Below are 23,794 nucleotides of genomic sequence, written 5' to 3'. Positions count from 1 at the left end.
TTACATTTCCACTTTCTTCTTCCTTGCTTTTCTATATCCAGAATCAGCTGATGAACCATTTCAATATATTTTTTATCTTAATAGTTCACCAAAAAATTCTAGTCCTCCTCAAAGCGAAGGAAAACCATTGAAAATATCTTCCGATTTAAAAATATTTTTCCAATCTCAAAAGAATCAAAAAAAAAAAAAAAAAGAAAAGAAAAGAAAAGAAAAGAAAACATGCCCTTAAAAATGTAGAAAAAACTAAAATCCTGGAGTGGAAAATCTTTGAAAGTTCAAAATAATTTCAAACACACAAACTTGTAACACAAAACTTTTCTAGAACCTCTTATCAAACAGCAGTCGCAAAGGAAAATGAAGGGGGGGGAAGTAAAATCATTAAAAATATCTTCCAATTTAAAAAGATTTTACTAGTCTGAACAGATTTTATCAAGTTAATGTGAATATCAATTTTTATTCTTTCTGAAAAATTGGTTCTAAATTTCTTTCTTTATATATTTACTGATCAATTTTTAACAGCATAATGCACAAAAATTTTTGGAAGGATTATAAATTTTCCTTTTAAAAAATTTTTTGTATATACATAGTCCAAACACATCTGTATACAGTGGAATACATTTAACGCGAAATATCGGTTAACATGAAATAATGCAGCGGTCCCGACAAACTACTATGTATTTTCATGCATTTTGTTTCTCTTAACACGAAACAAAAATTGCTTAACACGAATAGATATCCTTTCTGGAAATGAACAAAATATAGTAAACACTGGCATCGCAGGCAAGATTTAAGCGGGGTGTGAAATGAAAGAGAGGTGGTTTCGCATGTTTCGTAGAAAAGAGGCTAATTTGGCTTTGAAATACCCTCGGAATAGCCTGTGACACGAGCCAGTTTTGTTTATCTACGCTACTTTCGCCTTCTACGTCTACAAACACTACACAAACATCTCATCTCTCATCAGTTAGCTTTGGAATTCAGTGATGAGTACATGGCAGTGTGAGTAAAAATTAGTGAGTTTGGTTCATATGTTGCACTGCATAGAATTCAGCGACTCCAAGGATGAATGAAAATTATTTTCATTACACATGATTCTCAAAAGTATCAGATTCTTCGGCGCCGAAAGAAATGGAGAAGTAGGATATTGAAACTGAGCTGACACTTAATGAAATATTTGAGAAAGTTTCTGTATTAATGAACTGTCCTACTGTACTATCGGAAGAATTCGTAGCAGTAGTTTATGATAATGTGTGTACAGCCCCAATTATGGCAGACAAAGTTATTTTGGAGTTTGTGCAAAGCTAAAAAGATATCATTGATGCAGATTCTGATGACGAAAATAAAATGAATGCAGTTCCTGTTCCCACGTCATCTGAAATGAGGAATATCATAAAAAGTATGGACAGTTATTTCGACGCACATTCCAATGGTTAAATGAATAACAAAATGTTCAACATCGAACAATTTGATGCTAAAAAAGACAATGCAAAGAAAAATATCAGATTATTTTCCCAAAACTCAATGTTTTGTTTTTTAAAAACTTCAAAATTTTGTATTAAATTCCATTAAGTTCTTGTGGATGTTTTTGTTTCATTGGTTTTTATTAAATACATGCATACATACATATCTATGTAAATAAAATGTACTCTAATAAGCTTAATTTTGTTGAATATATGCTTTTTTTTTCTTTTCAATATTCTTTAACACGAAAAAATATTTCAGTCCCCTCAGTTTTGTGTTAAATGATTTTCACTGTATATCTGTTGCACATAAATCCCTTTCTTACATAAAATATAAATGTATGTATAAAATAACTAAATAAATTGTAAAGGAAGTTTAATTAGCAACTATTAAATCTTAAAATAGTACATAGTATGAAATTTATAATGGCAAACATTAAAAATAGATGAAAGTAAATAAAATTTAAATTATAGAATGTACTTTATAAAATTAATAATAAGTGGTTAAAAATATTTTTTTTAATTACTTAAAACATGGAAGTTATTTGGCAGAGATTATTGCATATAAAATTACTACTTCAAATTTTCAGATTACTATTGTTCATATTTAAAGTCTCAACTTGCAGTCTTAAATCCCATAACAACCATTGTAAAAATCACCCATTATCATATTCAAAGATCAGCAGCATACATGTTTTCAAAATCGTGCATAATATTAAATATTGGCTTTTGATAGTCAAGTTGATACAAATAAGATAAACTGTTTTTATGGTTTTAGACTAGTAGTTTATTCTTCCATTCACTTATCACAATATTTTATTTTTTATATTCTCGGCTATCCAAAATTTCAGGAGCTTTCTGCATATTTTTTTTTTGTTGAGTTTTTACTGTACATACATTTCAGCATTTACATTGTCAAAATTGCACAGACACATACTTGAAGTAAATTTACTTTTACAGCTAAACACAGGAACTGGAAAACAAAAAAGTACTTATTCGGAGATTGTATTTCTTTTTCGTTCATGAAAATCAAAGTTCATTACACAAACATGCATTCACACTGCACAAGCATGTATGGAATTTCTTAATACATTTAGTAATCCTGATAATTGATTATGCATTTAGTAAATAAATCAGAAAATATCTTAATGTATAACAAATGAATAAAGTAGTTAAGCTTTTATAAAACAGAGCATAATACCACAGTTACGAAGATATTTAATGTTATAAAGCTAGGTAATTTAGTAAAATTGTTCACCAAAGCAATGAATTATGAAGTTCCTTGTATATCTTTATAAATGAACTTTATTGCTGATTTAAGCAATTAAACAACTGTTCAAGTTATTTTAATAATTTTGAAATATATACACTAAAAGAAACATTAAAATGTATTAATCTATTTGTCAACCTTGATTTTGGCACGAAAGTCTGCAGAATGCTTCGTAGTTGTTAAGCACATAGAGGCACTGCAATTCTTTCTTATTCCTTGATCTGAAGTTTTCTGTAATTGTTTTCTTTATTTAAATTGCTGTATTGGCACACATACAATTTTTGTATAGTGGCTTCAGATGTGGATAAGTTTTTCGAACACTTTTACTGGCGTCGCTGAATTTTGCGATGAAATGCAGCACATTTATTGCCGAGTATCACCTTCCAGATTTTGGGAATTCACTAAAGATTTTGCGTAAATTCCCACTCATAATAATTTAAATTGCGAAAATCTTACAATTAGCACCTAAACACACTATTTAGCAGCACAATTCTTTCGAAAGCGCGCCGTAGTAGTCAAAAGTGGGGTAGGCGTCTTGCCAGGTGAAACCAGTCGATATTTCCGTGACGTCAAAAATTCGAAAAGTGGGGTAGGGTTTGGAAATACGCATAACCAATGATGTCTTCTTTATTATTGCATCCATATTGCACATTAATAACACAGTAACTTGTTCTTTAACTTCCTAAAATCAGCTTCTATTTCACTTTTATGCATTAGTTTGTGCTATGGTAATGCTGTCTAAAACAGACCAGTTTCTTTTGTGTTATAAATTTCATGTGGCTTTAGAAGCCCGGGTAAAAACTCTTTTATCTAGTTCTCAGCCGACTGATGATCTGCACCTTCCTCCTCACCATGTAATTTCTGATAAACAATGTTGTTATCTCTCTCTTTTATGTAGAGTCATAAAAGAGCCTCTTGTGAACCATCCATCAGATGGCACAAATTTTTCTCCCAGTATTTTAGTAAATTGTAAAGCTTTTCTGGTTAAAAGAGCTCTAGAAATTGGAATATTTTTTAGTCTCATAGCTTCAAACTATTCTAGAAAAACAGTTATCAATGTCTTTCAATTTTTAATCACTTATGCACAGACATTTGCATCCTTTGCTAATACTTTATCAGTTTTGTTTCCCCTTCGTTTAAATAAACTGCAGAATGCTGTTTGCATAGTTCTCATTTTTAATGCTGATTCTCTTTGACTGCATTTACCCAACCATATAATCTTTGAGAAATTTATCCTTTTCTTTCAGACTTAAATCACTTTATTTTCACATTTTTTATGAGTTACAAGTCACACTTACAGCAAATAAAAAATTTCTCTTCAGCCATTTATTCAAATCCAAAATTCCTGTTTCTAGCTAGCAAGAAAGTTGCACTTTGTCTGTCAAGACGTGTCCTTCATGGTTATTTTAGGCATAATCTGTTCTTCCTTTTTTCTTCAGTCTGTGATGACCACTCCCCTTTCCCCATTCAAAGATTGATAGTATATGATAATGCAAAGAAGCATTTCATGATGCTTTCTGAGAACGCCCTGAAAACTTAGTGTCTGTATGCACTTCCATCCTCTGTCAGCTAGTATTCAAGAAAGGGAACCAGAGCTCAATTAAGCACCATCTTTTCTTTAATCCTAGGAAACACTCACTCATTTACAATTAAAGAACTTGTTTCCAGTGTATCTAGAGGACTGTTTTTGTTAATAATAAGGTCTGACAGGGACTAGGGAAAAGTGCCCAACACCTCCAGAGGTTCTTGCTTCTAACTACACTGGCCAAAATTCCTGCTAACCCCATTTTATTGAAGCACTACATAACTGAAAGTTTAATGAATGAACAACAATTGTTATCAGCCAGAAACAATTTATTCTAGATGTTGTTGCATGCATAGAGGTTTGTAATAGATTGAAAGCACAAGTCTGATAAAAAGCCAATAAAATTTTTTCGTATCTCAAAAAATAAAACAAAATGCTGAAATTTTTTTCCTCACAGATATTCGTGCGCTATCACACTATCACACAGTAGTTATATTTTAAACTACTAAAATGTTAAATAGAACTCAATCCAAAGTGGGGAGAAAGCTAATCCGATCTCACCGCGAATTCGTTACAATCAACGACAAAAACTTAGTAAACCACTGAACTGAGATGTTTTTCTTCAGCTTTTATAAGTTGTTTAATCAGTCACGAGAGGCTTCTCATAATTTCCTCGAGGTTTCTGGAAAGCAAAAGAGTAGAGTTGTAGTTACAGCTAACACACAATTGCATTATTTCGATTTAAATATAAATTATGAGATATCTATTTATTAAATGTGCATGCTCCTGTATTTTTACTTTTTTGGTCTAGCTTTCTCTTAAAACTTGTCACACGCTGCATTACACGAGGAAATAAAACAATTTTAATTACAATTCTACCAAAAATAGCTATCTAAATACCAAGTCTGTAACAATATGAAGAATAAGTCTTTTGACAGTTTGAATTTTATAAGCTGTGGAAACGGCTTGAATAAATGGAGAGGGGCTGGAATCCAGAGGATGTAGACTCCCATTTCCTAGCGAGTTAGAAACTGTCTTACATAGATTAAGTGTCCAATCTTCCAGAGGCTATCCGAGAGGGGCCAACCACCATTGGCCAACCCAGGAGGACTTCACATGTAAGATATCGTCCATCCCCAAGTGTTGACCGAGGGGCATCAGTTCCCCACATAACCTTCAAATCTGACCATGTAATGCCTCACATCCAAGGAGCAGATACATATATACCAGTATGGTCTCTGCCAAGCCTGAACCAACTACCGAATAAATGATAGCACTAGTCCTGTGAAGACTAATTATTTACCCCAGAGGTCGAGGCTGTCTAGACATTAGCCAATTTACTAGACAGAACCCTGGGCTTCCTCCCATAAACAGCCGGTTCTGGAAATTCCAACCCAGTCAAGATCCAGGGATGATGTCTGACATTATCAGCCCAGGGAACTGGTGACCAGTGGGGCCCGATGTCGGACTGGGACAGGAGAGACTATATGGTAGCGTGTCACTGCCCTGGCAGCTGCACCCACTCTCAGGTCTAGATCGAACCCTGTCCCTGCCAATGGGGGTTATTGATTAGTATATATTTGTTTTGGTTCCTGGAAATTTGAATATAATAAGCAGCTGAGTTTATTAACCAATGAGTTTAATAAATGGCAGGTACTGTAGTGCTATAATGTGATTTTTTTTTTTTTCTTGTTACATAATTACTTATATTCTGTTTATGATGAGTAACTGATTTCTCCATGAAATGCTAAGCGGTTGCTGTAAATAAATCTTATGATTCTGCTTGTAATGATAAAAGTGAATTTAAAGTTTATAATTTGCATTTTCACAATGTAAAGGTAATTTCAATTGTAATGTTTATTTGTATTTGCAGGTGAATCTAAATAAGTGAAGTATATCTTCTACAAAGAAATACAGTGCACTGTGGTGCATATGCCAAAGTCTCTATTTTCATATTATTTGTGTTATATGACTGAAATGTTCTGCATATTTCTCAATATTTAAAGAGTGACAGTATCTGGGCATAATGTTTCAAAGACTTTACTTTGAAGTTTTAGCTCAGTATAGCATATTCAAGAATGATGTTAAGTATAGAGTTAGATGCTTCTCATGAACTTGCTGAGTTCAGTAAAGTACCTTGAATATGTTGATTAGATTGAATAAGGAAGAAGCATGTATATTCTATGCTTATTATGCATTCTTAAAACACAGAAAACTTTTCTGTAGTTTTATTAAAATTTTATGTGATACAAGACAAAAATTTTAATTTTAAAACATGCATTTGTTTTTAAATAGTAGAATTTTAAATTTTTCTTGATGTTTTTATGCATATATAGTCCTGATCCTTAGATGCATCACACATGTTAGTCATGCCACCTTGATATTGCCCAATTTCCAGCAAATCTGAAGAAACGTTTCATCATTTCTAAAATTGGAATTGCATATATTTCTAATGATGCGGTTATTCAAAGTTTTTATTAGGTATGAGGTATTTTCAGGAGTTATTGATTAAATTTGTATTTTTATTAGAGCATTTAAAGTATTCCACACGTAATTTGAAATCCAAAATTTTCAGGAATGGAATAAGTTAAGGCACACTACTTAATTCACTTATTTCCTTTAACTGTATTTGTTATATCAAGTCACTGAAAAATATCCATTACTTATATAAAGTGTATTTTAAAATGCAAATGAATGTGATCTTTCAGTTTTATTTAATTTAACAAGCATTTTATTGCCCAAAATGTTATACTATTCTTAAGTATCTGTATTATCACAACAACAACAAAAAACAAAAAAAAAATCCGTTCACTGCACCATATTTTGTGTACTCTGTACTTTCTGATTGAAATATTGAGTTTTATACTTTCATACTTGTCATGTTATGCATTTCTCATAACTATTCCAAAATTTAAATTATCAATATTTTAAAAGAAAATAATTTTAACTTGGGGGAGATAGTAATTTAAACAACCTGCTAAAATTTATAATAATTTGTTGTTTTTTATTTGAAAAAATATGGATGCATCTGAAACATTTTGAATCAGTAAATGAATTAAATCCTTGTGTTGCAGCTTCCGTATCATAAAAGTTGTCACTTTAATATATTTTTTCTAGTTCTTGACTATCTTTCAGAGTACGTTATGAATAGCATTTCAATATGTGTTCTTGTGTCTGCAGTATTCTAACTGGTATCACTAACAGTGGTTGATTTATCTCAGAAACAAGTCCTGTCAGAAAAACCTTTGAGGTCCAAAGCTTCAAGTGGAGCATTTTCATTTCAAATGTTAAATATCCCTCATAGCTAGCTGGGATATCAGTTGCCAGCAAAACATGTTTCAGTTAAGAATCCTCCAATGGTAGAAGGAGATACTCGTTTCTCAGAAATTTTTCTCCTAGCCTTGCATGTCATTAGATGTGATAACCCCCATTACATGTAACCACTTCATGAATTTTTCACCATCATATATCAAAGAATGATAAATTAAGTGATATGTATCATATCAGTTCATCCATATTCTGCTGAAATTTTACTTTAGAACCTGTTGACAGTTCCCACCTATGCATCCCTGCCTTTTCTTTAAAAAATTAGTAATAAAGGAAGCAGGGAAAAGTACCAGATAATATTTTTTTGTATTAAAAGCGAAGTTCAAATTAATGTATTTTTAGGTAACTTTATTGTTTTATCGTCACTGTTACAGTTAAAGACCTAGATGTTTTCAAAATAAATATTTGTGTATTACTACTTTAAAAATTTAATTTATGAACCAAAGAGGCTCTCATTAATTGAATTGGGATTGTGTATTTTAAATGCAGGTAAAGCACTGAATATGATGGAATTGATGAAATGAAAGCATGCATGATTCACTTTTGAAGTGTTATAGGAGGATGAGAATCCTTGTTACTAATTAAAGCTTTTTCTGCTGTCATGGCATTGTATACTCATACTTTTTAGTTCTGAGCAAAATTACTATGCTGAGATAAATCACTTATACAATTCTCCCCCTCCCCCTTTTTTTTTTTTTTTTTTTTGTTTGTTTGTTTTTTATGTTTAGTATACTTTTTATCTTATATACATGTTGTTATAATAAGTTTTTATGAAATTTTTTTTAATATTTTAAAAAATTCATTTCATTCATTTCTGTGAGAGTATTAGAATTTTGTTTTTAAAAATCACATTTTAGTCTTCGTTGTACTGAAGATTCTTGTTATCTGAATGGTCAGTATTCATTGAAAATTATTGAAAAGATTGATTGGTCATTGTGAAAGGATTTTATTGGCATTTAAACTTATGTGGGAATTTTCATCGTAATAGCCTTACCGTAAATGTTATCTATACAAGCATTTTTATCTTATATATTTGATAAGCCTAATGTATTGTTTCCATACCCGTAAATGTGTTAAGCTGTATTAAAATGTCTTAGAACACTGATGATCAAAAAAAAAAATTTTGCCATCATAGAGGGAATATTGCAGCATAGTAAAAAAAAAAAAAATTAACTAGGTAAATGTGTTACTGATTCATTAAGCTTTTCTAGTAACGTTTGACGAATGCTTTGCATTCAAATTTTGAATTAGCAGCTTCCCCATTATTTGAGACACAAACGAATGAAAGTCTATTTTTCTTGGACTTGAAAGAAAGGTTGTCTTGAATACTACACTTATAAATGAAAAACCCACACAATGCTGATACCCTAAATGTCATCAGAGCAGTATTTTCCATATGAATCTTTCTAATATTAAACAGTAAGAAGATACTATAAATATCCTGTTAACATTTTGATACCTAGCTGCTTGCAGAGCATTTTAACAATAAAGAAAAATTTAATTCTACAACAAACGTTTTTAAAAAATAAAGGATATTTTCTAGAAAGTTGAAAATCCTAAAATATCATTCATTTTAAACTTCATTATGAGATGGACATTTCATATTAAAATGTATTTTTATTCTTTAAACTCATATACATATAAGTTGTGTTTTAAATGATGCATTTACAAGAATAAGTGTGAAAGTATATTTCTCTTTTGTGTTTTTATATAATGTTGAATTTGCTAAGATACAAGGAGGCTTAAAAGTGCTACTGTATGATATAATCTGGTGAAATTTATAACACTTGTAAATTTTGTTTCATTGGAATTTTCACTCTTCCAAGGTAGCGATTGTCTGTCGTATCATGGATAATCAGGACCGTGTGATACAGGTATTAAAGTACAGGAATTTTGAATCTTTAAAAATACAGTGTTTTTTTCTTTTTGCAACTCTTGTATCTTCTGTTATTAGATTAAGATACTGTTTTAATTTAAGATGCTGTAATTGTGACAGAAAACAAATAGTATTAAAATGGCATGTACAGTTTATTTTAGAACTTTTGATTGTGTTCAGTATCAAAATATCTTGGAAGAGTTTTAGTTCAGTTTAATTGTTACTAGATTGATTTAATGCTAAAAATATTAGCAGCTTTAAAGGATTAAGTTATAAACAAGATAGGAATCAGTTATGTAAATTCTTTTCTAATATATATATATATAGGACTAAATTGAAAACCAAATGGAAGAAGAAGTTAAAGAATCCAGCACTATTGCTACTAAGATTATATACATTTGTATTTAATACTAGAATTTAACTTTTCTCTCCAGAAATAGTGTTTCAATGTTATATTATAACTTAAATAAAGTAATTTAAATTCATATGCAACTCAACTGATTTAGAAGTGTGAAATATAAAAGTCCTATTTCACTCATGAAGTATTAAAGTTAAGTATTAAAAATGCTATTAAAGGTTACTTAAACATATATATGATACATCACAAAATTATACCAATGAATTAAATGTTAAAAAAATTGCAATAGAAACAAAATATAAAAATCAAAATTAAGTTATTGTTTATTTGCCAAAGAAGAACTGACTTTTCAAGGGGAAAACATTTTCCTTTATCAGATGCACAATAGTTTGGACATTATCACATTTTATCATAATTGATCCTTGAATAGAAACCAATAAATTACTTTCCCTATACACAAAAACAACAAAAAAGATAATTAAAAAAGATAAAGAAGTTTAAATATGTATTCAATGATGATTGATTTTCCTGATGCGATAATGGAACACATTCATAATAGTGCAGAAAAAGGGGGAAATAAATACCAAGAAAAAGACAAATAAAATTAGCAATGCAATAAAGTATATGCAAAAACTTATGTGCAAAGGAATTAGACATTTAATTATTATGGGAAATCCAAAAATATAATATGAAACTAAATACAGGTTTAGGCCAAATAATATTTTGTATTTAAACTTATTGTTCAACTTCCAAGTAAGCTATTGCTTACTTTGTTTTACATTGTCTTTCTCTTGGTCTTAATTTCCTTCCTTTTTCTACATTGTTATGAATATATCTCATTATTGCATTATTAATCATTACTGAATACATATTTGAACTTTAAATTACATTTTTTGTGTGTGTATGTATATAGCAAAAGTAATTTATTGATATAGTAATTGTTCAAGGATCGATTGTGACAAAACATGATAATCCCCAAATTATTGTGCATCTGTTAAAGGAAAATGATTTTACCTTGAAAAGTCAGTACTTCTTTCACAAGTAAACAATAATTTAATTTTGATTTTTACTTTTTTTCCCTGTTCTAAATTTTTTTTTGGGGGGGGGCATTTAGTTCATTTCTATCATTTTATAATTCATTGTACATATGTTCAGGTAAGCTTTAATAGCGTTTTTAATGGCTACTATTCACAACCCCAATATGACTTTTATATTTAACATTTCTAAATTAGTTGAGTTACATATTGATTTAATTTACTTTATTTAAGTTGCATTCTATTCCTAGGTGATAATAATTAAGGTCTATTATATATATTGTTGCATGCAACGGGTTCATTATGAATTGAATCTACAAGTCCACTGAAAATGAATGATTTATTATTATCACAAATAAATAAAACAAAATGCTTAAATTTCCTCAGATATTCTTACAATAGTGCAATATCTCACAGTAGTTATCTTTTAACTACTCAAACATTCATCAAAATTTAATTCAAAATAGCTGGAGAAAGCTAGTCCGCGAATTCGCTACAGTCAACAAGAGCAGTTTTCTAAACAATCTCTTAAAACAACAATTAACTGAACTGAGAGGTTTTCCTCCTTTTTATAAGTTTTTTAAATCACATGCAAGATTGTTTTGATTTATCGAAACATGTTGATTTATCGACATGTTGATTTATCGAAATAAAAAAGAGATATTTATTTATTAAATGTTAAATGCACATGCTCTTGTATTTTTAATGTTCCAGCTTAGCTTTCTTTTAATATTCGTCATGCGCTGTACTGCACAGGGAATAAAACAATTTTATTTATAATTGTACTATCATTAACTATTTAACTACCAAATCTGTAACAATATATATATATATATAAATGGGAAATAAACAGGGATGTCAAACACAGATATTGATACTTAAAGAAGCTTGCAGTCATGCCTGATTTAAATATTTTTTATTCTCTTTGACAAGAATTTTCACATCAGCATAGATAAAATGGTGTGGTGCACTAATTAAACCTTTTCTTGAAGAACTATGTAAGTACCGATACAATTCTGAAATATATTTTGAAGACATACAGAGCAGTAGGCTAACTAGTAACAAAAGCAAAAAGGGAAATATGGTGTGTTAAAGAGGAAATCTCATTCAAAATTAGTTAATTTTGGTTTAGGGGTAGTTTGATTTGCTAATTAATAACTTTCTAAAATTATTAGTCTAAAGTCTTTTGCAAGTTAAGTGCAGTTATTCGTATTGTATGATACAGTGTTATATAAGAATCATGGATTATTTTTGAAATGATGCAGCTTAGAGAGATTTATTATAAGAATTACGATTTTAAGGATGAAGGAGGAAATTAAATTAAAATGGAGAGTTAAACAAATGTTGCTAATTAAAGTTAAAATTTTTCTTCGCACATTTTTTATCATATGTACACACACACACCTACCTACACACAGTATCATTTCTTGTAGATAATTGAGTAAGGTGCTATGCATTAAATCCACATGCATGTTTGCTAAATTCATGAAGTTGATGTTGAAGAGCTGGTGAACCACATGATGTCATGTACTACCTCCTGTCCCAAGAAAATACCATTAGATAATGCTGAAAACAAAATGTTCTTGAAAATCTGGTAATAGCTCTGTAAGAAAATTTGTAAAGCCCTTTCTGTACGCACACAGATTTATATTCCTCGCACCTCTTTTGAAGCATGGCAGCTTTATATTTTTCATTTCAGCATCTCTGCTACATGTATATACTCTCTGTCTATTGGTTTTCCAGCATTTATTTATACCTATATTTAAATTTCTTTAAATAAGTTATATAATTAATAGCATGTTATAATTATTTGTATTGTATGATATTTATGCTAATGTCTCACATGTCGCTTATATTCATTATTTTATCATTTGATTTTTTTGTTCAAGTAGCCATTTGCTTTGTAACTGCACATAACTAGGATCGTTTGTTGTTCATTTTTAATATGCAGTTTTGTGTTGTTTTCTATTTCACTGTAGTTAAAGACTTAAGTGCCACTTTTTTCTTCCACAACAGTTAAGTTATTTGACTTATTTATGTTGTTTTTGTTGTGCAATATATATAATGTTGTTTCTCCATAATTGACATAACTTACATATTTTAAACCAAAGGGAAGTTTAAAGGTGATTTTAGTTAAAGATTTTTAAAATTATAAAATATAAAATCAACAAATCTAATGAACAAGTTTTGTGTCTAAATCATATAAAGGGAGTTTTTATTACTCTTCTCTTCTGTAAATGTTTTGAATAGATATGTGTCCCAACAGTTTTATTGAAATATTTTAACAACATATTACTGAAATAACTTGATTCTTCCATTTATAACTTCTTAAAAAGTGTTCTTTTATTTTGAGTTAAAAGTATAAATGTTTAGTATAATTGGATGTAATTTCTAGAACAATTACTTTTAACAGCAATTTTAAAAGCACAACCATCTGACTAATGATGTATCCTTTCTTTGTATTTTAATGTAGAGTTATTGTAGATTACAAACCAATGTTTTTTAAATGGGTACATATATAATCACATTTAAACATTTGAGAACTAAATTACAATACTAGAGATTTACTAGCTGAGAAAGTAAAATTTCTTCAACCATATCAGCTTCAACCATGGAAGCAGTAAGAATTATGTTAGTATAAGACAGAATATTTTAAGTCAAGTTGTTTCTATATGAAAAAGAGACACTGGAAAACTTTTGAACTAATTCTAGTCAAAATCTTTTTTTAAATATATATAGAATAATTTATTATAATGGAAAATTGTTATATTTTTTTAATGTTTTAGTTATTTCTTCATTTTTGACTGTTCAGAGAGAGAAATGTATGTTTCAAGGTTCTCTTCAAACTAAAATTATTTTATTTGTATCTAAACTAGAAGTTTCTTATCAAAACATGTTTACTTTTCCTAATGCTGCATGATTCTGGGTATTAGCATTTGCGAATTCTCTATGTTAATTTACATATTGATCTTCAATAGTAAGAGTTTTCCCTGAATTCATTTAGCAGCATTATTCCTTTTTCTTTATTCACGTATCATTGCATTTTTACAATATTAGTAGTGAGAAAAGATCTTGTGCACATTTGCTTTTTAAATGTCACAGTTATTGTATGTAAATTTATAACCTTCTGCAGAAAAGAGATTTTAGTACCTATATCCTAAAATTGTTTTCATGCACTATAATTAAGGAATATATTTTCTCCTTTATATGTTATTGATGGTAATATTCTTCATTGGCTGAAGTGCTATATTTTCTATTTTATATTTCTCCTGTGCTACCCTGTGATATATATAATTTTTATTGAATTTTTATGTTTTTAACAGTTATTTAAATTTGTTTTATTTATTATGTGTACCTGAGTTTTATTTACTCTGTATTTAGTGCAGTTTTGCAGAAATAAAATATTGAATTTCCTGAAGTATTTACACTCATTTCAGTATGAAAATAAATTTTTGTTGTACATTGTTCATTTCTGAACTATTGAGATTACTTTATGTTGAAAATTTTCCTTCAGAACGTGTCTAGATTAAAAGCTATAGTTAAAGGGGTATATCAGAAGTTATAATCAAAATGGCTTTCTGCAGTGCTTCTGTTTTTGGAAATGTTCAGAAATTTTATTTTAGTTAATTACATAGATTACGAAATGTAAACAGAAAATGCGCCTTTATGCTATAAATTCTTTCGGTATTTGTTGCAATAAATTATATTTAAATTTATAATTACTGCATTTGTTACAATAAATAATACTACACCCCTTTTTATTTATTTGCTTTACATATGTATTTTCTTTTAATAACAGATCAATAATATGAAATTCATTTGATTTGCAGTATCAAATTAATTGTGCTGTAACAACGCAATAATAGCATAATTGAGAGTTTCATCCTCTTAAAATATTTATTATGTACAGCTCTTTATTATGCACAGGTGCTGCCCTTCTCAATATAAGGGTTAGTGATGCTAACTGCCTTATTGATGCGGCTGGTTTCGAATGTCGGGGAAGCCCTCTCAAGTAGTTTGATAGTTGTGAAAGATATGTGTGAGACTTTCTGATCTGTCCCTCGTGGAATTCTCTTTCAACATGGTGACAGAGCTTCGCAGAAACGTACGTAAAGGCGCTCAAGGCTGGTGCTAACGTCAGCCGAAATCCTGCTCTCCTTGCCACGATAATCGGAGACTTGTTCTGATGTTACTGTAATAAAACAAGTGATATAAGTCAGAAAAACAACAGCAGTATGTACAGATAAAAAATTACAGGAAAATTCGTTTGGCAAATATGGCTTTAGTGCAGTCAAAGCTTTTTCGTGTAGTTTAAGATGTACTTCACAAAGAAGAGTTGTGGAGGATGAAAACTAAATAGTAGCTCACATTGTGTTTCCTTATTTGCTGCGTAATGAAGCAGCACATGTAAAACGGAAGAATCTCACTGCATCATTGGAATCTTGTTTTCAGAAGATGGCGAGATTAAAACTCAGTGAGGGCTTTGGTTTTATTTAGATTTTGCGAGTGGCCAAGATTGCAAAGCGTGTAACTTCAATTTGATTTTGGCGATGCACACAACTGGTTCATATCCACATTATGCACGAGAAAAACTACGAAAACGTCCATGCAGCAACCTGTTCGCCGGAATTCAAACTGCGGACCGAACTACCAGTATTGAGTGAGTTAATCGCTCAGAAGCTGCAGGGCAAGCACTTGACCCCAGCGATGATTTTCGACGCCCGCAAAATAAACTTTTACGACAACTGAATGTGAAAATTATTGGTTGGCTCGAGAATTCTTTTCTAGTGGAGAAATCGCTGTACGAGTAGCGAATATTCCTGTTGAGGTGTTAGAGCTCTCGTCGCAATGGTCTCTCTTGTTCTGGATTTCGAGTCGAGCCTTTTTGCGCTGACAGGTAGGGAATGGGTAAGCCCCCCCTTAAGTTCTGAATGATATATTTCTTCGGGTTTTAAACTTGATTTTCTGGGTTCTCCCCTCCTGTCGGAATCTGACCGCCAAAACTGACGATATCCCATTAAAAAACTTCAAAGTACTCCCAAATTGGCAGAATTTCAAGGTGTCAAGTCTTGATATTTGCGACATTCCTGCCAAAATAATAAGCTCCAATGAAGTTCTTTTGGCTGCTTTCTGGGAATAACCAGCAAATAGTCATCTTGAGAAATTCGGGTTCCCTCCTCAACGACCTGGAAGTATGGCAGCTGCAGTGGAAATCTTGAGAAAATTGGCTCTTTCCCTCCTCTGGAAATTTGTTTCTCAGACAGGAAAGCATTTAAATTGCATTGTAGAAGGTACATTTCTAGTGTAACTCATGCACTGGTCAATAATTCTGGACTGCTTTACTGTTCGGTTTCTAGCCAGAAGGCTAGGTGTTGTTTTCGGAGTTTTCTCTATGTGTAAAGTGAATAACAGCCTATTTGCATATAAAAAACCTCCACGAAGGCATCCCTTCTAAGGCAATTAACCTTTCCGATATGAAGTTAATCACCCATAAATGACTGAGTACATAAACTGGCAGTTCCTGCTTAGGTAAGTTTCTGGATACTTAATAGCTTGTTTGCGAAGGTTTTCGTATTTTACCTCAAATGTAATAAAAGTACGAGTCAGTTACCTTAGAAAAACTTCTAACCTGAGGCAGATATCTGAGTGTTTCCTATATTTAGCCGAATTAATACTACACTGTGATGTAGGAGCTTCTTTCAAGGTCACCACGCCTTTGTTTTTTCTTACTGTGAGCTGATTGCACATTGGTAATATCGGAATCGAATTATTTAATAAGGACAGTAGCGTAAGTAGGAGTGTGCTAGGTATGTGGCCTCTTAGGGAAACGAAGCTAAAAGGACCTTTGCGTATCCTAGTGAATTTTTGTTGTTTGACTTCTGAATTGGTATTTATTCGGCGTGTTATTGTGTCTTAATTAGTGAATTAGGTTTGTATGTATAAACTTAATGTATGTATGTGTAAATTTAAAAGGAAAATAGAACTGATTTAATTTTTGCTTCTATCTATTTTGATACAAAGGGAATTGGAGAAAAGACAAGCTGTTACTAATTTGGATTACAAAACGAAAGCATCTGCATATCCGCCAGAGATGAGCTCCAAGCGTTGAAAATGATCATGTCTTCCTTTTCCAGGTCATTCAAAGCAGACCACTTGTGTTGTGAACTAAGATCACATTTTTTCTTCTCCAATATTTCCAATTGAACAGAAAGACGTTCGAATTTAGAGCGCCATATCTCCTTGTTTTTTAAATCCAGCAACTGTATTTCGAAGCTACCAATGTCAATTTCAAAAGGAGAAAATTTCAACTCGGTTATCGTAGCATTAAGGCCCGTTTCCACTGCTGCGTATGCGTTTCTCCAATCAGCGAGCGAATTCACTTTGATTGACATCTGCAATCCGGTCGGTGTGCGGTGACGGATGACATACGGATGGAGTTCAACAATGTTCAACTTCTATCCGTATGTCTGCGGATGCGTTGGGGTCACGTGGTGAAAAAGGAGCAATCAGGTGCAGGCACTAAAAATTAATGGCGGCAGAAGTAGCGATGAACTCTCGCTAATAGGAAAAGAATGTTTTGCTAAAAAATACTTATTTCTGAATTAACATTATAGCGAGAAATCTGCGTGCTGAAAAAGACACCAATCAGCTGAATTTAGTTAAAAAAAAAGATAAGAAAAATAAGATAACTGCAACTACAGTACTTGTTCGCAGATAAAATCAGGCGTTCAAGAAATTCAGTTCACGAAAATCAGTGGCAAAAATTATATTTCCAAGTCCATGAAATAGCAAAATTTGTCCTGACAATTATTTCCTAGTTCTGCATACTCATTTACCTTTAATGAAAATGAATGTCTGACTATATCAAACTGCTATAGCAAATTAGATATGATTAAAAGATTTGTTATTTTTTTCTTTTGAAACAGGTAAAAACAAAAAACGTTAATTATAAATTAAATTTGATAGCCTTTTAAATATTCCACTGCATTAAAGAGTATGTTAAATTTGTATTTCCCTTTATAAATATATCTTTTTGGCCAACATATATTTGTAAGCACATGAAATGTATTTTTAGCAGCCCGTTTAACTTCAATCGGAACGCCACTTTAAAAGATAATGTTTTTTGTAAAACATGTACTAGAAACTGAAAAACAAACTCTCGTGAATTTTTCAGACGATAGCACACTGAAATAGGACCAAAAAATTTAGTTTTAAGAATTGATTTACTTGATAATGTATATAAGCCAAAATAGGCATATGTCTGCAGTGTCTAGCTTCGTGGTAAAGCTGACGGTATTAATGTTTAGTTTTGGGGGTCGTGAGTTCGAATCCCATATGCTCTTTGCACCCTGTCTGCAACTTTCTCAGCTTTTTGTTCCAATTTGATCTATATTCGTGTTTTATAATTTATTTCTATTATTATAAGCGTTAAATATATTGTTTTATTTATGCTCTTTTTTATTTAAATTTCCTCCCGCAAAAAAGTTTGAAAATTATATAATACTAATTTAAAGCATACCCTGTACATATATATTTGAATTTAAGAAACATTCTCTATTCGTAAAAAGCAAATTTAAAGTTAATTAAATTTAAATGAAATTTAATGCAAACAAAGAAATGATTAATTATTGCTGCCAACTAATCTACAATATCATTTAAATTCTGAGAGCATATGTAAATCAAGTGCAAGTATCAAAATCCATTAATAAATATATAATTCCAAAAATTTATTAATCCTAAAAAATTTATAGAAATGCATAAGTGAATAATGGGATAGATTATTAATCCAAAATAATTATAAAAATGCATAAGTGAATAATAGGATAGATTATTAATCCTAAAAAATTATAAAAATGCATAAGTGAATAATAGGACAGCTTATTAATCCTAAAAAAATTATAAAAATGCATAAATGAATAATAGGATAGACTTAATCCTAAAAAATTTATAAAAATGCATAAGTGAATAATAAGATAAATAAATTTTTGGAATTATATATTTATTCATGGATTTTGATACTTGCACTTGATTTACATATGCTCTCATTCATTTATTTGTTTATTTAATCATTTATTTGTTTCCATTAAATTTTATTTAAATTTAATTTAAATTTGTTTTTACGAATAGAAAATGTTTGTTAAATTCAAATTTCATTCCTTGCAGCAATGGCGGAAGAGAATTATTTAAATTTAATTTATTTTGAAACCCTGCAGATATATATATATATTTTCGTTTCACTTTTATGTGAATGTATATACATGTGCTGAAACTTTGGGATGTTTACGACTCTAAATTTTCATTCCAATTAACATGAGACAGTATTAATGCCCTAAACATTTTTTAACAAAAAATTACTATAATAATTGCTTTTAAATTCACTCCTCTCCAGCAGAAGCGCAGGAATTAATTAAATATTTCCATTTTCTTTACCTAATGTGTGTATATATAAAGAGAAAAATCTTATTTTTATAACTTCTTTTACAAAAAGAGATATGAATTAAAAATGTTTAAATCATGTTATTTAAATCATGTCTCATGTTAATTGGAATGAAAATTAAAAATAATATTTTATGGATTATGCATAAAATATAACTGCTCATAGTGCATTTTAAAACAAACGAGATTTCTAATAAATTATCCAGCTATGACCCTGAAGTCAGCGGTATACAAGCATAGCAAATTTTGTGTAAATATTGTGAACCTTTCTTTATAGTTGCTCTGTACTTTTAAAGTATCAACTATTTTTTAATTCCTTTAACTTTTTTATTTTATTTATTTATTTGTTTACTTTTTCACTAACAGTACATTTTAGTTTTAATAATATAGGTATTATTTCATAATACTTAAGGCTTCTAGAAAGACAAAAAAATTTTTTTAAATTTACTTCAGCTTCTATGGAATTAGTGATGTTCATAATATGCATTATAACCTTACTTATCTAAAAATTGCTAGCGTACTTTACTTTCGCAGTTCATAAGCAGAAATAAAAATTTCCAATAACATGGAATTTAGTAAACAAAACTTTTCTGCGTTTTACGTCAGGATCTATATCAAATCCAAAACAAACAATAATGGCTTAAGCAAAAATTCAGATGTTCAGCGTCGTAACTCGCGAACTGCTTGTTTGGCGCCAAAATATTACAGTGACACCTAGCGGCGAAAAATGAAAATATTTTACGGATACGCAGCAGTGGAAACGCTTGTACGGATGCCGTAGGCGTGTCTTCAATTGACGCAACGCGTTCGTACGCAGTAGTGGAAACGAGCCTTTAAGAGGATTTTTGACAAATGCTAAAGTTTAGATGAGACGTAACGTCTACCATGAAATAAAAGTTTGGGATCCACTGATCGTCTGTTAGTTCTGGATAGTGAACGCCCTTCTCAATGAGAAATGCTTTAATTTCTGGAAAAAGGGACACGAAACGTTTTAAAACGTTTCCTCTTGATAGCCAACGTACCTTGTTATGAAGCAGAAGATCAATGTACTTACTCTCCATTTCAATTAAAAATTCTTTGAATTGGCGATGATTAAGAGCTTTAGCGAAAATGGAGTTGATAATGGTAATCACTAATTTACTAAGGAAGAAACTTTACAAATTTCTTCCGGAAATGTTTGCACACAATGCGCTTCTTGGTGAATGATACAATGGTAAACAAGTATCTCGTGAATAATTTTTTTCTTTCAAATTAGCAACAACCCCTTTTCTTACGCCGGTCATACTTTTGGCCCCATCAGTTGAAATCGACACAATTTTATTGAGGGCAATATGATGTTTATCCATACACTCAATTACAGCATTAGCGGTATCTTCTCCCCGCCTCTGACCTTTGACTGGCAATAATCCTAAAAGTTCTTCTTTAGGGCCTAAATGAGACATAAATCTTACAAAAAGTTAAACTTGCACTGTATCATTTATGTCACAAGACTCGTCAACTGCTATTGATAAAGCCGAAACCAATTTCAGATCTTCGATATGCTGGGTGGTTATATTCGAACACATTTTAATGGTTTTGGCAGACAATGGTAACTCTAACTCTTTTCAGAATATCTGCTTTGTTCTTAAAACCCCGAAATAGCTCTTCGGATGCATTTATAAAACAATTTTTTATGTATTCGCCGTCTGTGTACGATTTTCCTCTCTTAGCAATCTCTTGGCTTTTTTGCAAGAGTTGGCTAAACTTTATAAGGTAGCAGATAAAATGAGTAGCCACATGAACGTATGGATGACGGAATTAGATGGAGAATTATCAGTAGGCTGAGACAGGCCGATCACAAGCGCAGGTGGCTACAGAGCTGAGCGTAACCCCCAGTGTCATCTTCAGTTTGTGAAAACAGTTTCAGGATACTGGATCTATATCGAGGAGACCTGGGAAAGGTTGACCAAGGTCCCATAACGACGAATGAGGATCGTTATTTGCCACTTTAGCGCGGCGACACAGGGCAGCTCCAGCTCTCGCGTGAAATGTATGCTGCCACTGGAGCCCAAGTTTCAAAGCATACAGTTACTCGAAAGTTTCATGAGATAGGGTTAAATGCAAGAAAACCCACACTGCTGCTATCAAGTATGGTGCAGACAACATGCACCTTGAACCAGACTTATCGTGCATTTTACAGGGGGATAATGTGTCGAAATTCAGCCTCTTCACTCACTCTCTGCGTCCCTGTACTGAAGAGAGCTTGGAACACGATTCCATTCCTCTCTTATCGGTAAAAAGGATCATTGCTGTGGGGGTGGTTTAATGGTTTGGGCTATCATTATGTTCGACGGACGCAATATCCCTGCATGTATTTGATAAAGGCTGCCTGAATGCTATAAGGTATAGGGAGATCTTAGATCTTTATGTTTGACTTTTCAGGGGCGTAGTTGGTCCTACATTCCTATCAATGGACGACAACTGTTCGTCTACATTGAGCTCATCTGGTCGACGATTCCCTAGAAAGTGAGGATATACGCCACATAGATTAGCTAGCAAGATTTTCTGACCCCTATAGAGCAAGTCTGGGACACAACCCAAATGGTCGCCAAACCTTGCGACTTTTGGCGATTTCTTGCCGTATTTGGTGACAAAAATTAGTTACCAAAACGATCGCCAGGTTGGCGCTATTTCGCTTCCATTTGCCTCAATATTAAACGCACTTACCATTGTAATTCTATTTTTCCGGTGATACTACGCATTCTGTTGTCTTTCATGTTACATTATACAAGAGATTCTGCAGTTTACATAAAATTTCACTGAAATTATTTACATACACAAAATTCGTAACATAACTCCCTTTCCAATGACTGTACGTCCCGGGCAGTAAAATCCCTGGACAGGAAGCCAACTTACAACTAAGTGAAATCAATAACAGAGTACTAAATGCAGTACTAAAATAAAAATCTCAATAAATAACATACAACACATCAAATACTAAATCAATAAATAAATGCATGAATTTAAAAGTATATAGATACAGGATCATGTTCTTATTGTACTATAGAGTTATTAGGTTCTTTTGAGGCATGAGACATGAAAATTGAGCAATGCCGACGCCGGGACTCGAACCTGGACACCTCGAATACGCGCCGAGTATGCTACCGTTACACCACGAAAGGATGTTGGAAAGAGAGAGAAAATACCTCATGTACTCCCCATTTTAAAGGCGATTGGGGGTTAAAGGACCCATTCGCCAAATCCTGGTGGTGACGAATCACAGTTCACCCCCTTTTAGCTCGGACGCCAGTTATTTTGAAGCAGGAGACATAAAAATTGAGCAATGCCCTCGTCGGGACTCGAAGCTGGATTTCTCGAATACGCGCCGAGTGTGCTTACCCCATGAATGAGGGAGAAAATACCTCATAATATAGGTTACATTATATACACTGTGGAACTACTTACTATAGTTACAGTAAGGGGCTAGCCAGTCGTAATGAAAGAGTTCATACTTAGAATCTAATGACTTACGGATCCGAACTACGAAGTCGTTCAGTCGGTTTAGGACAACGTAAGGACAGTCTCAGGGTGACCGTAGAAAGTCCTTTCCGTCGAATCGGATTCTATTACCACGTCTTGTCACCAACGTTGAATCGATGTTCTGTGGCTCTCTTGTCGAATCGGGTTTTCATCTTCTCTGTGGCCAACATGGCGCGCTGTCTTACAAAACTGTACATCACTTCAGACCGTGCCTGGATATTCTAAATATACAGCGTGTTTCATAAAGAATATACGTATTTCGAATGCATATATTCATTAAAACTGTATGACATACGACTACGAAACTTTCCAGGTTCTGTGGGAGTGGTGGTACGTAAACGTTGTCTTTAATGACACGTCACAGGGTGTCAAATCCGGTGACCGTGGAAGCCAGATGAGACATGCTAATTCGCCAGCTCCTTGACGACCAATCTAACGATTCGGTAGAGTTTCATTCAGATAATCACGCACTTGGTGACACCAGTGACGGGGGTGCCCCGTCTTGTTGAAAAATGAAGTTGTTTTCGTGCAGCCTTGGAAACAACCAGTTTTGTAACACAGTGAAATACTGCTGACCGTTAACCCTTTCCGGCACGCTACTCTTTAAAGTTGGAATTTTAGCAAAAAAATTTGTAGGCAGTCTATTTAGGCCTAGGAGAGGATGCAGGTATAATTTTACAAAGATTGCACAAGCCGTTTCCATTTTGTGGGTGTGTCCAACAGGAAAAAAAAGAATAAAAACAAATATAAATATATTTGCGCTCTCAGCCTAGCCCGTGTTTGAAGCACGAGATAAGATTCTGTGACTCACTCCCAGGTGGCAGACGTTACCAGTACAGTGTGTTCAGTCCGAACACACCATACACTGAAAGCTTCACTATATGCAATATTTCAAAGATAAAAATTAAAATGACTACAGAATAGGCAGATTAGCATATAAACAACAAAATTATATAAAGATTTTTTTCGTTGATATTCTTTATATTTAAAAA

The 23,794-nt window shown here is 32.0% G+C and overlaps 1 protein-coding gene across 1 annotated transcript in view; it reads left to right on the top strand.

The window, feature by feature from the left end:
- The window catches only part of LOC118184156 (CUE domain-containing protein 2-B), an 80,800-nt gene extending 66,246 nt beyond the window's left edge, over positions 1–14,554 (top strand). The window contains exon 9 of the mRNA XM_035353804.2: positions 6,126–14,554. The gene's annotated coding sequence lies outside the window, so the exon portion shown is untranslated. The remainder of the gene's footprint in view (positions 1–6,125) is intronic.
- The last annotated feature ends 9,240 nt before the right edge of the window (positions 14,555–23,794 follow it).

Source organism: Stegodyphus dumicola, chromosome X1, assembly GCF_044657685.1.
Source record: "Stegodyphus dumicola isolate Sdum_Otavi_A_Nest chromosome X1, ASM4465768v1".
NCBI lineage: Eukaryota > Metazoa > Arthropoda > Arachnida > Araneae > Eresidae > Stegodyphus > Stegodyphus dumicola.
The sequence above is the reverse complement of the archived record's forward strand: the minus strand, read 5'-3'. Positions and strand labels throughout refer to the sequence as shown.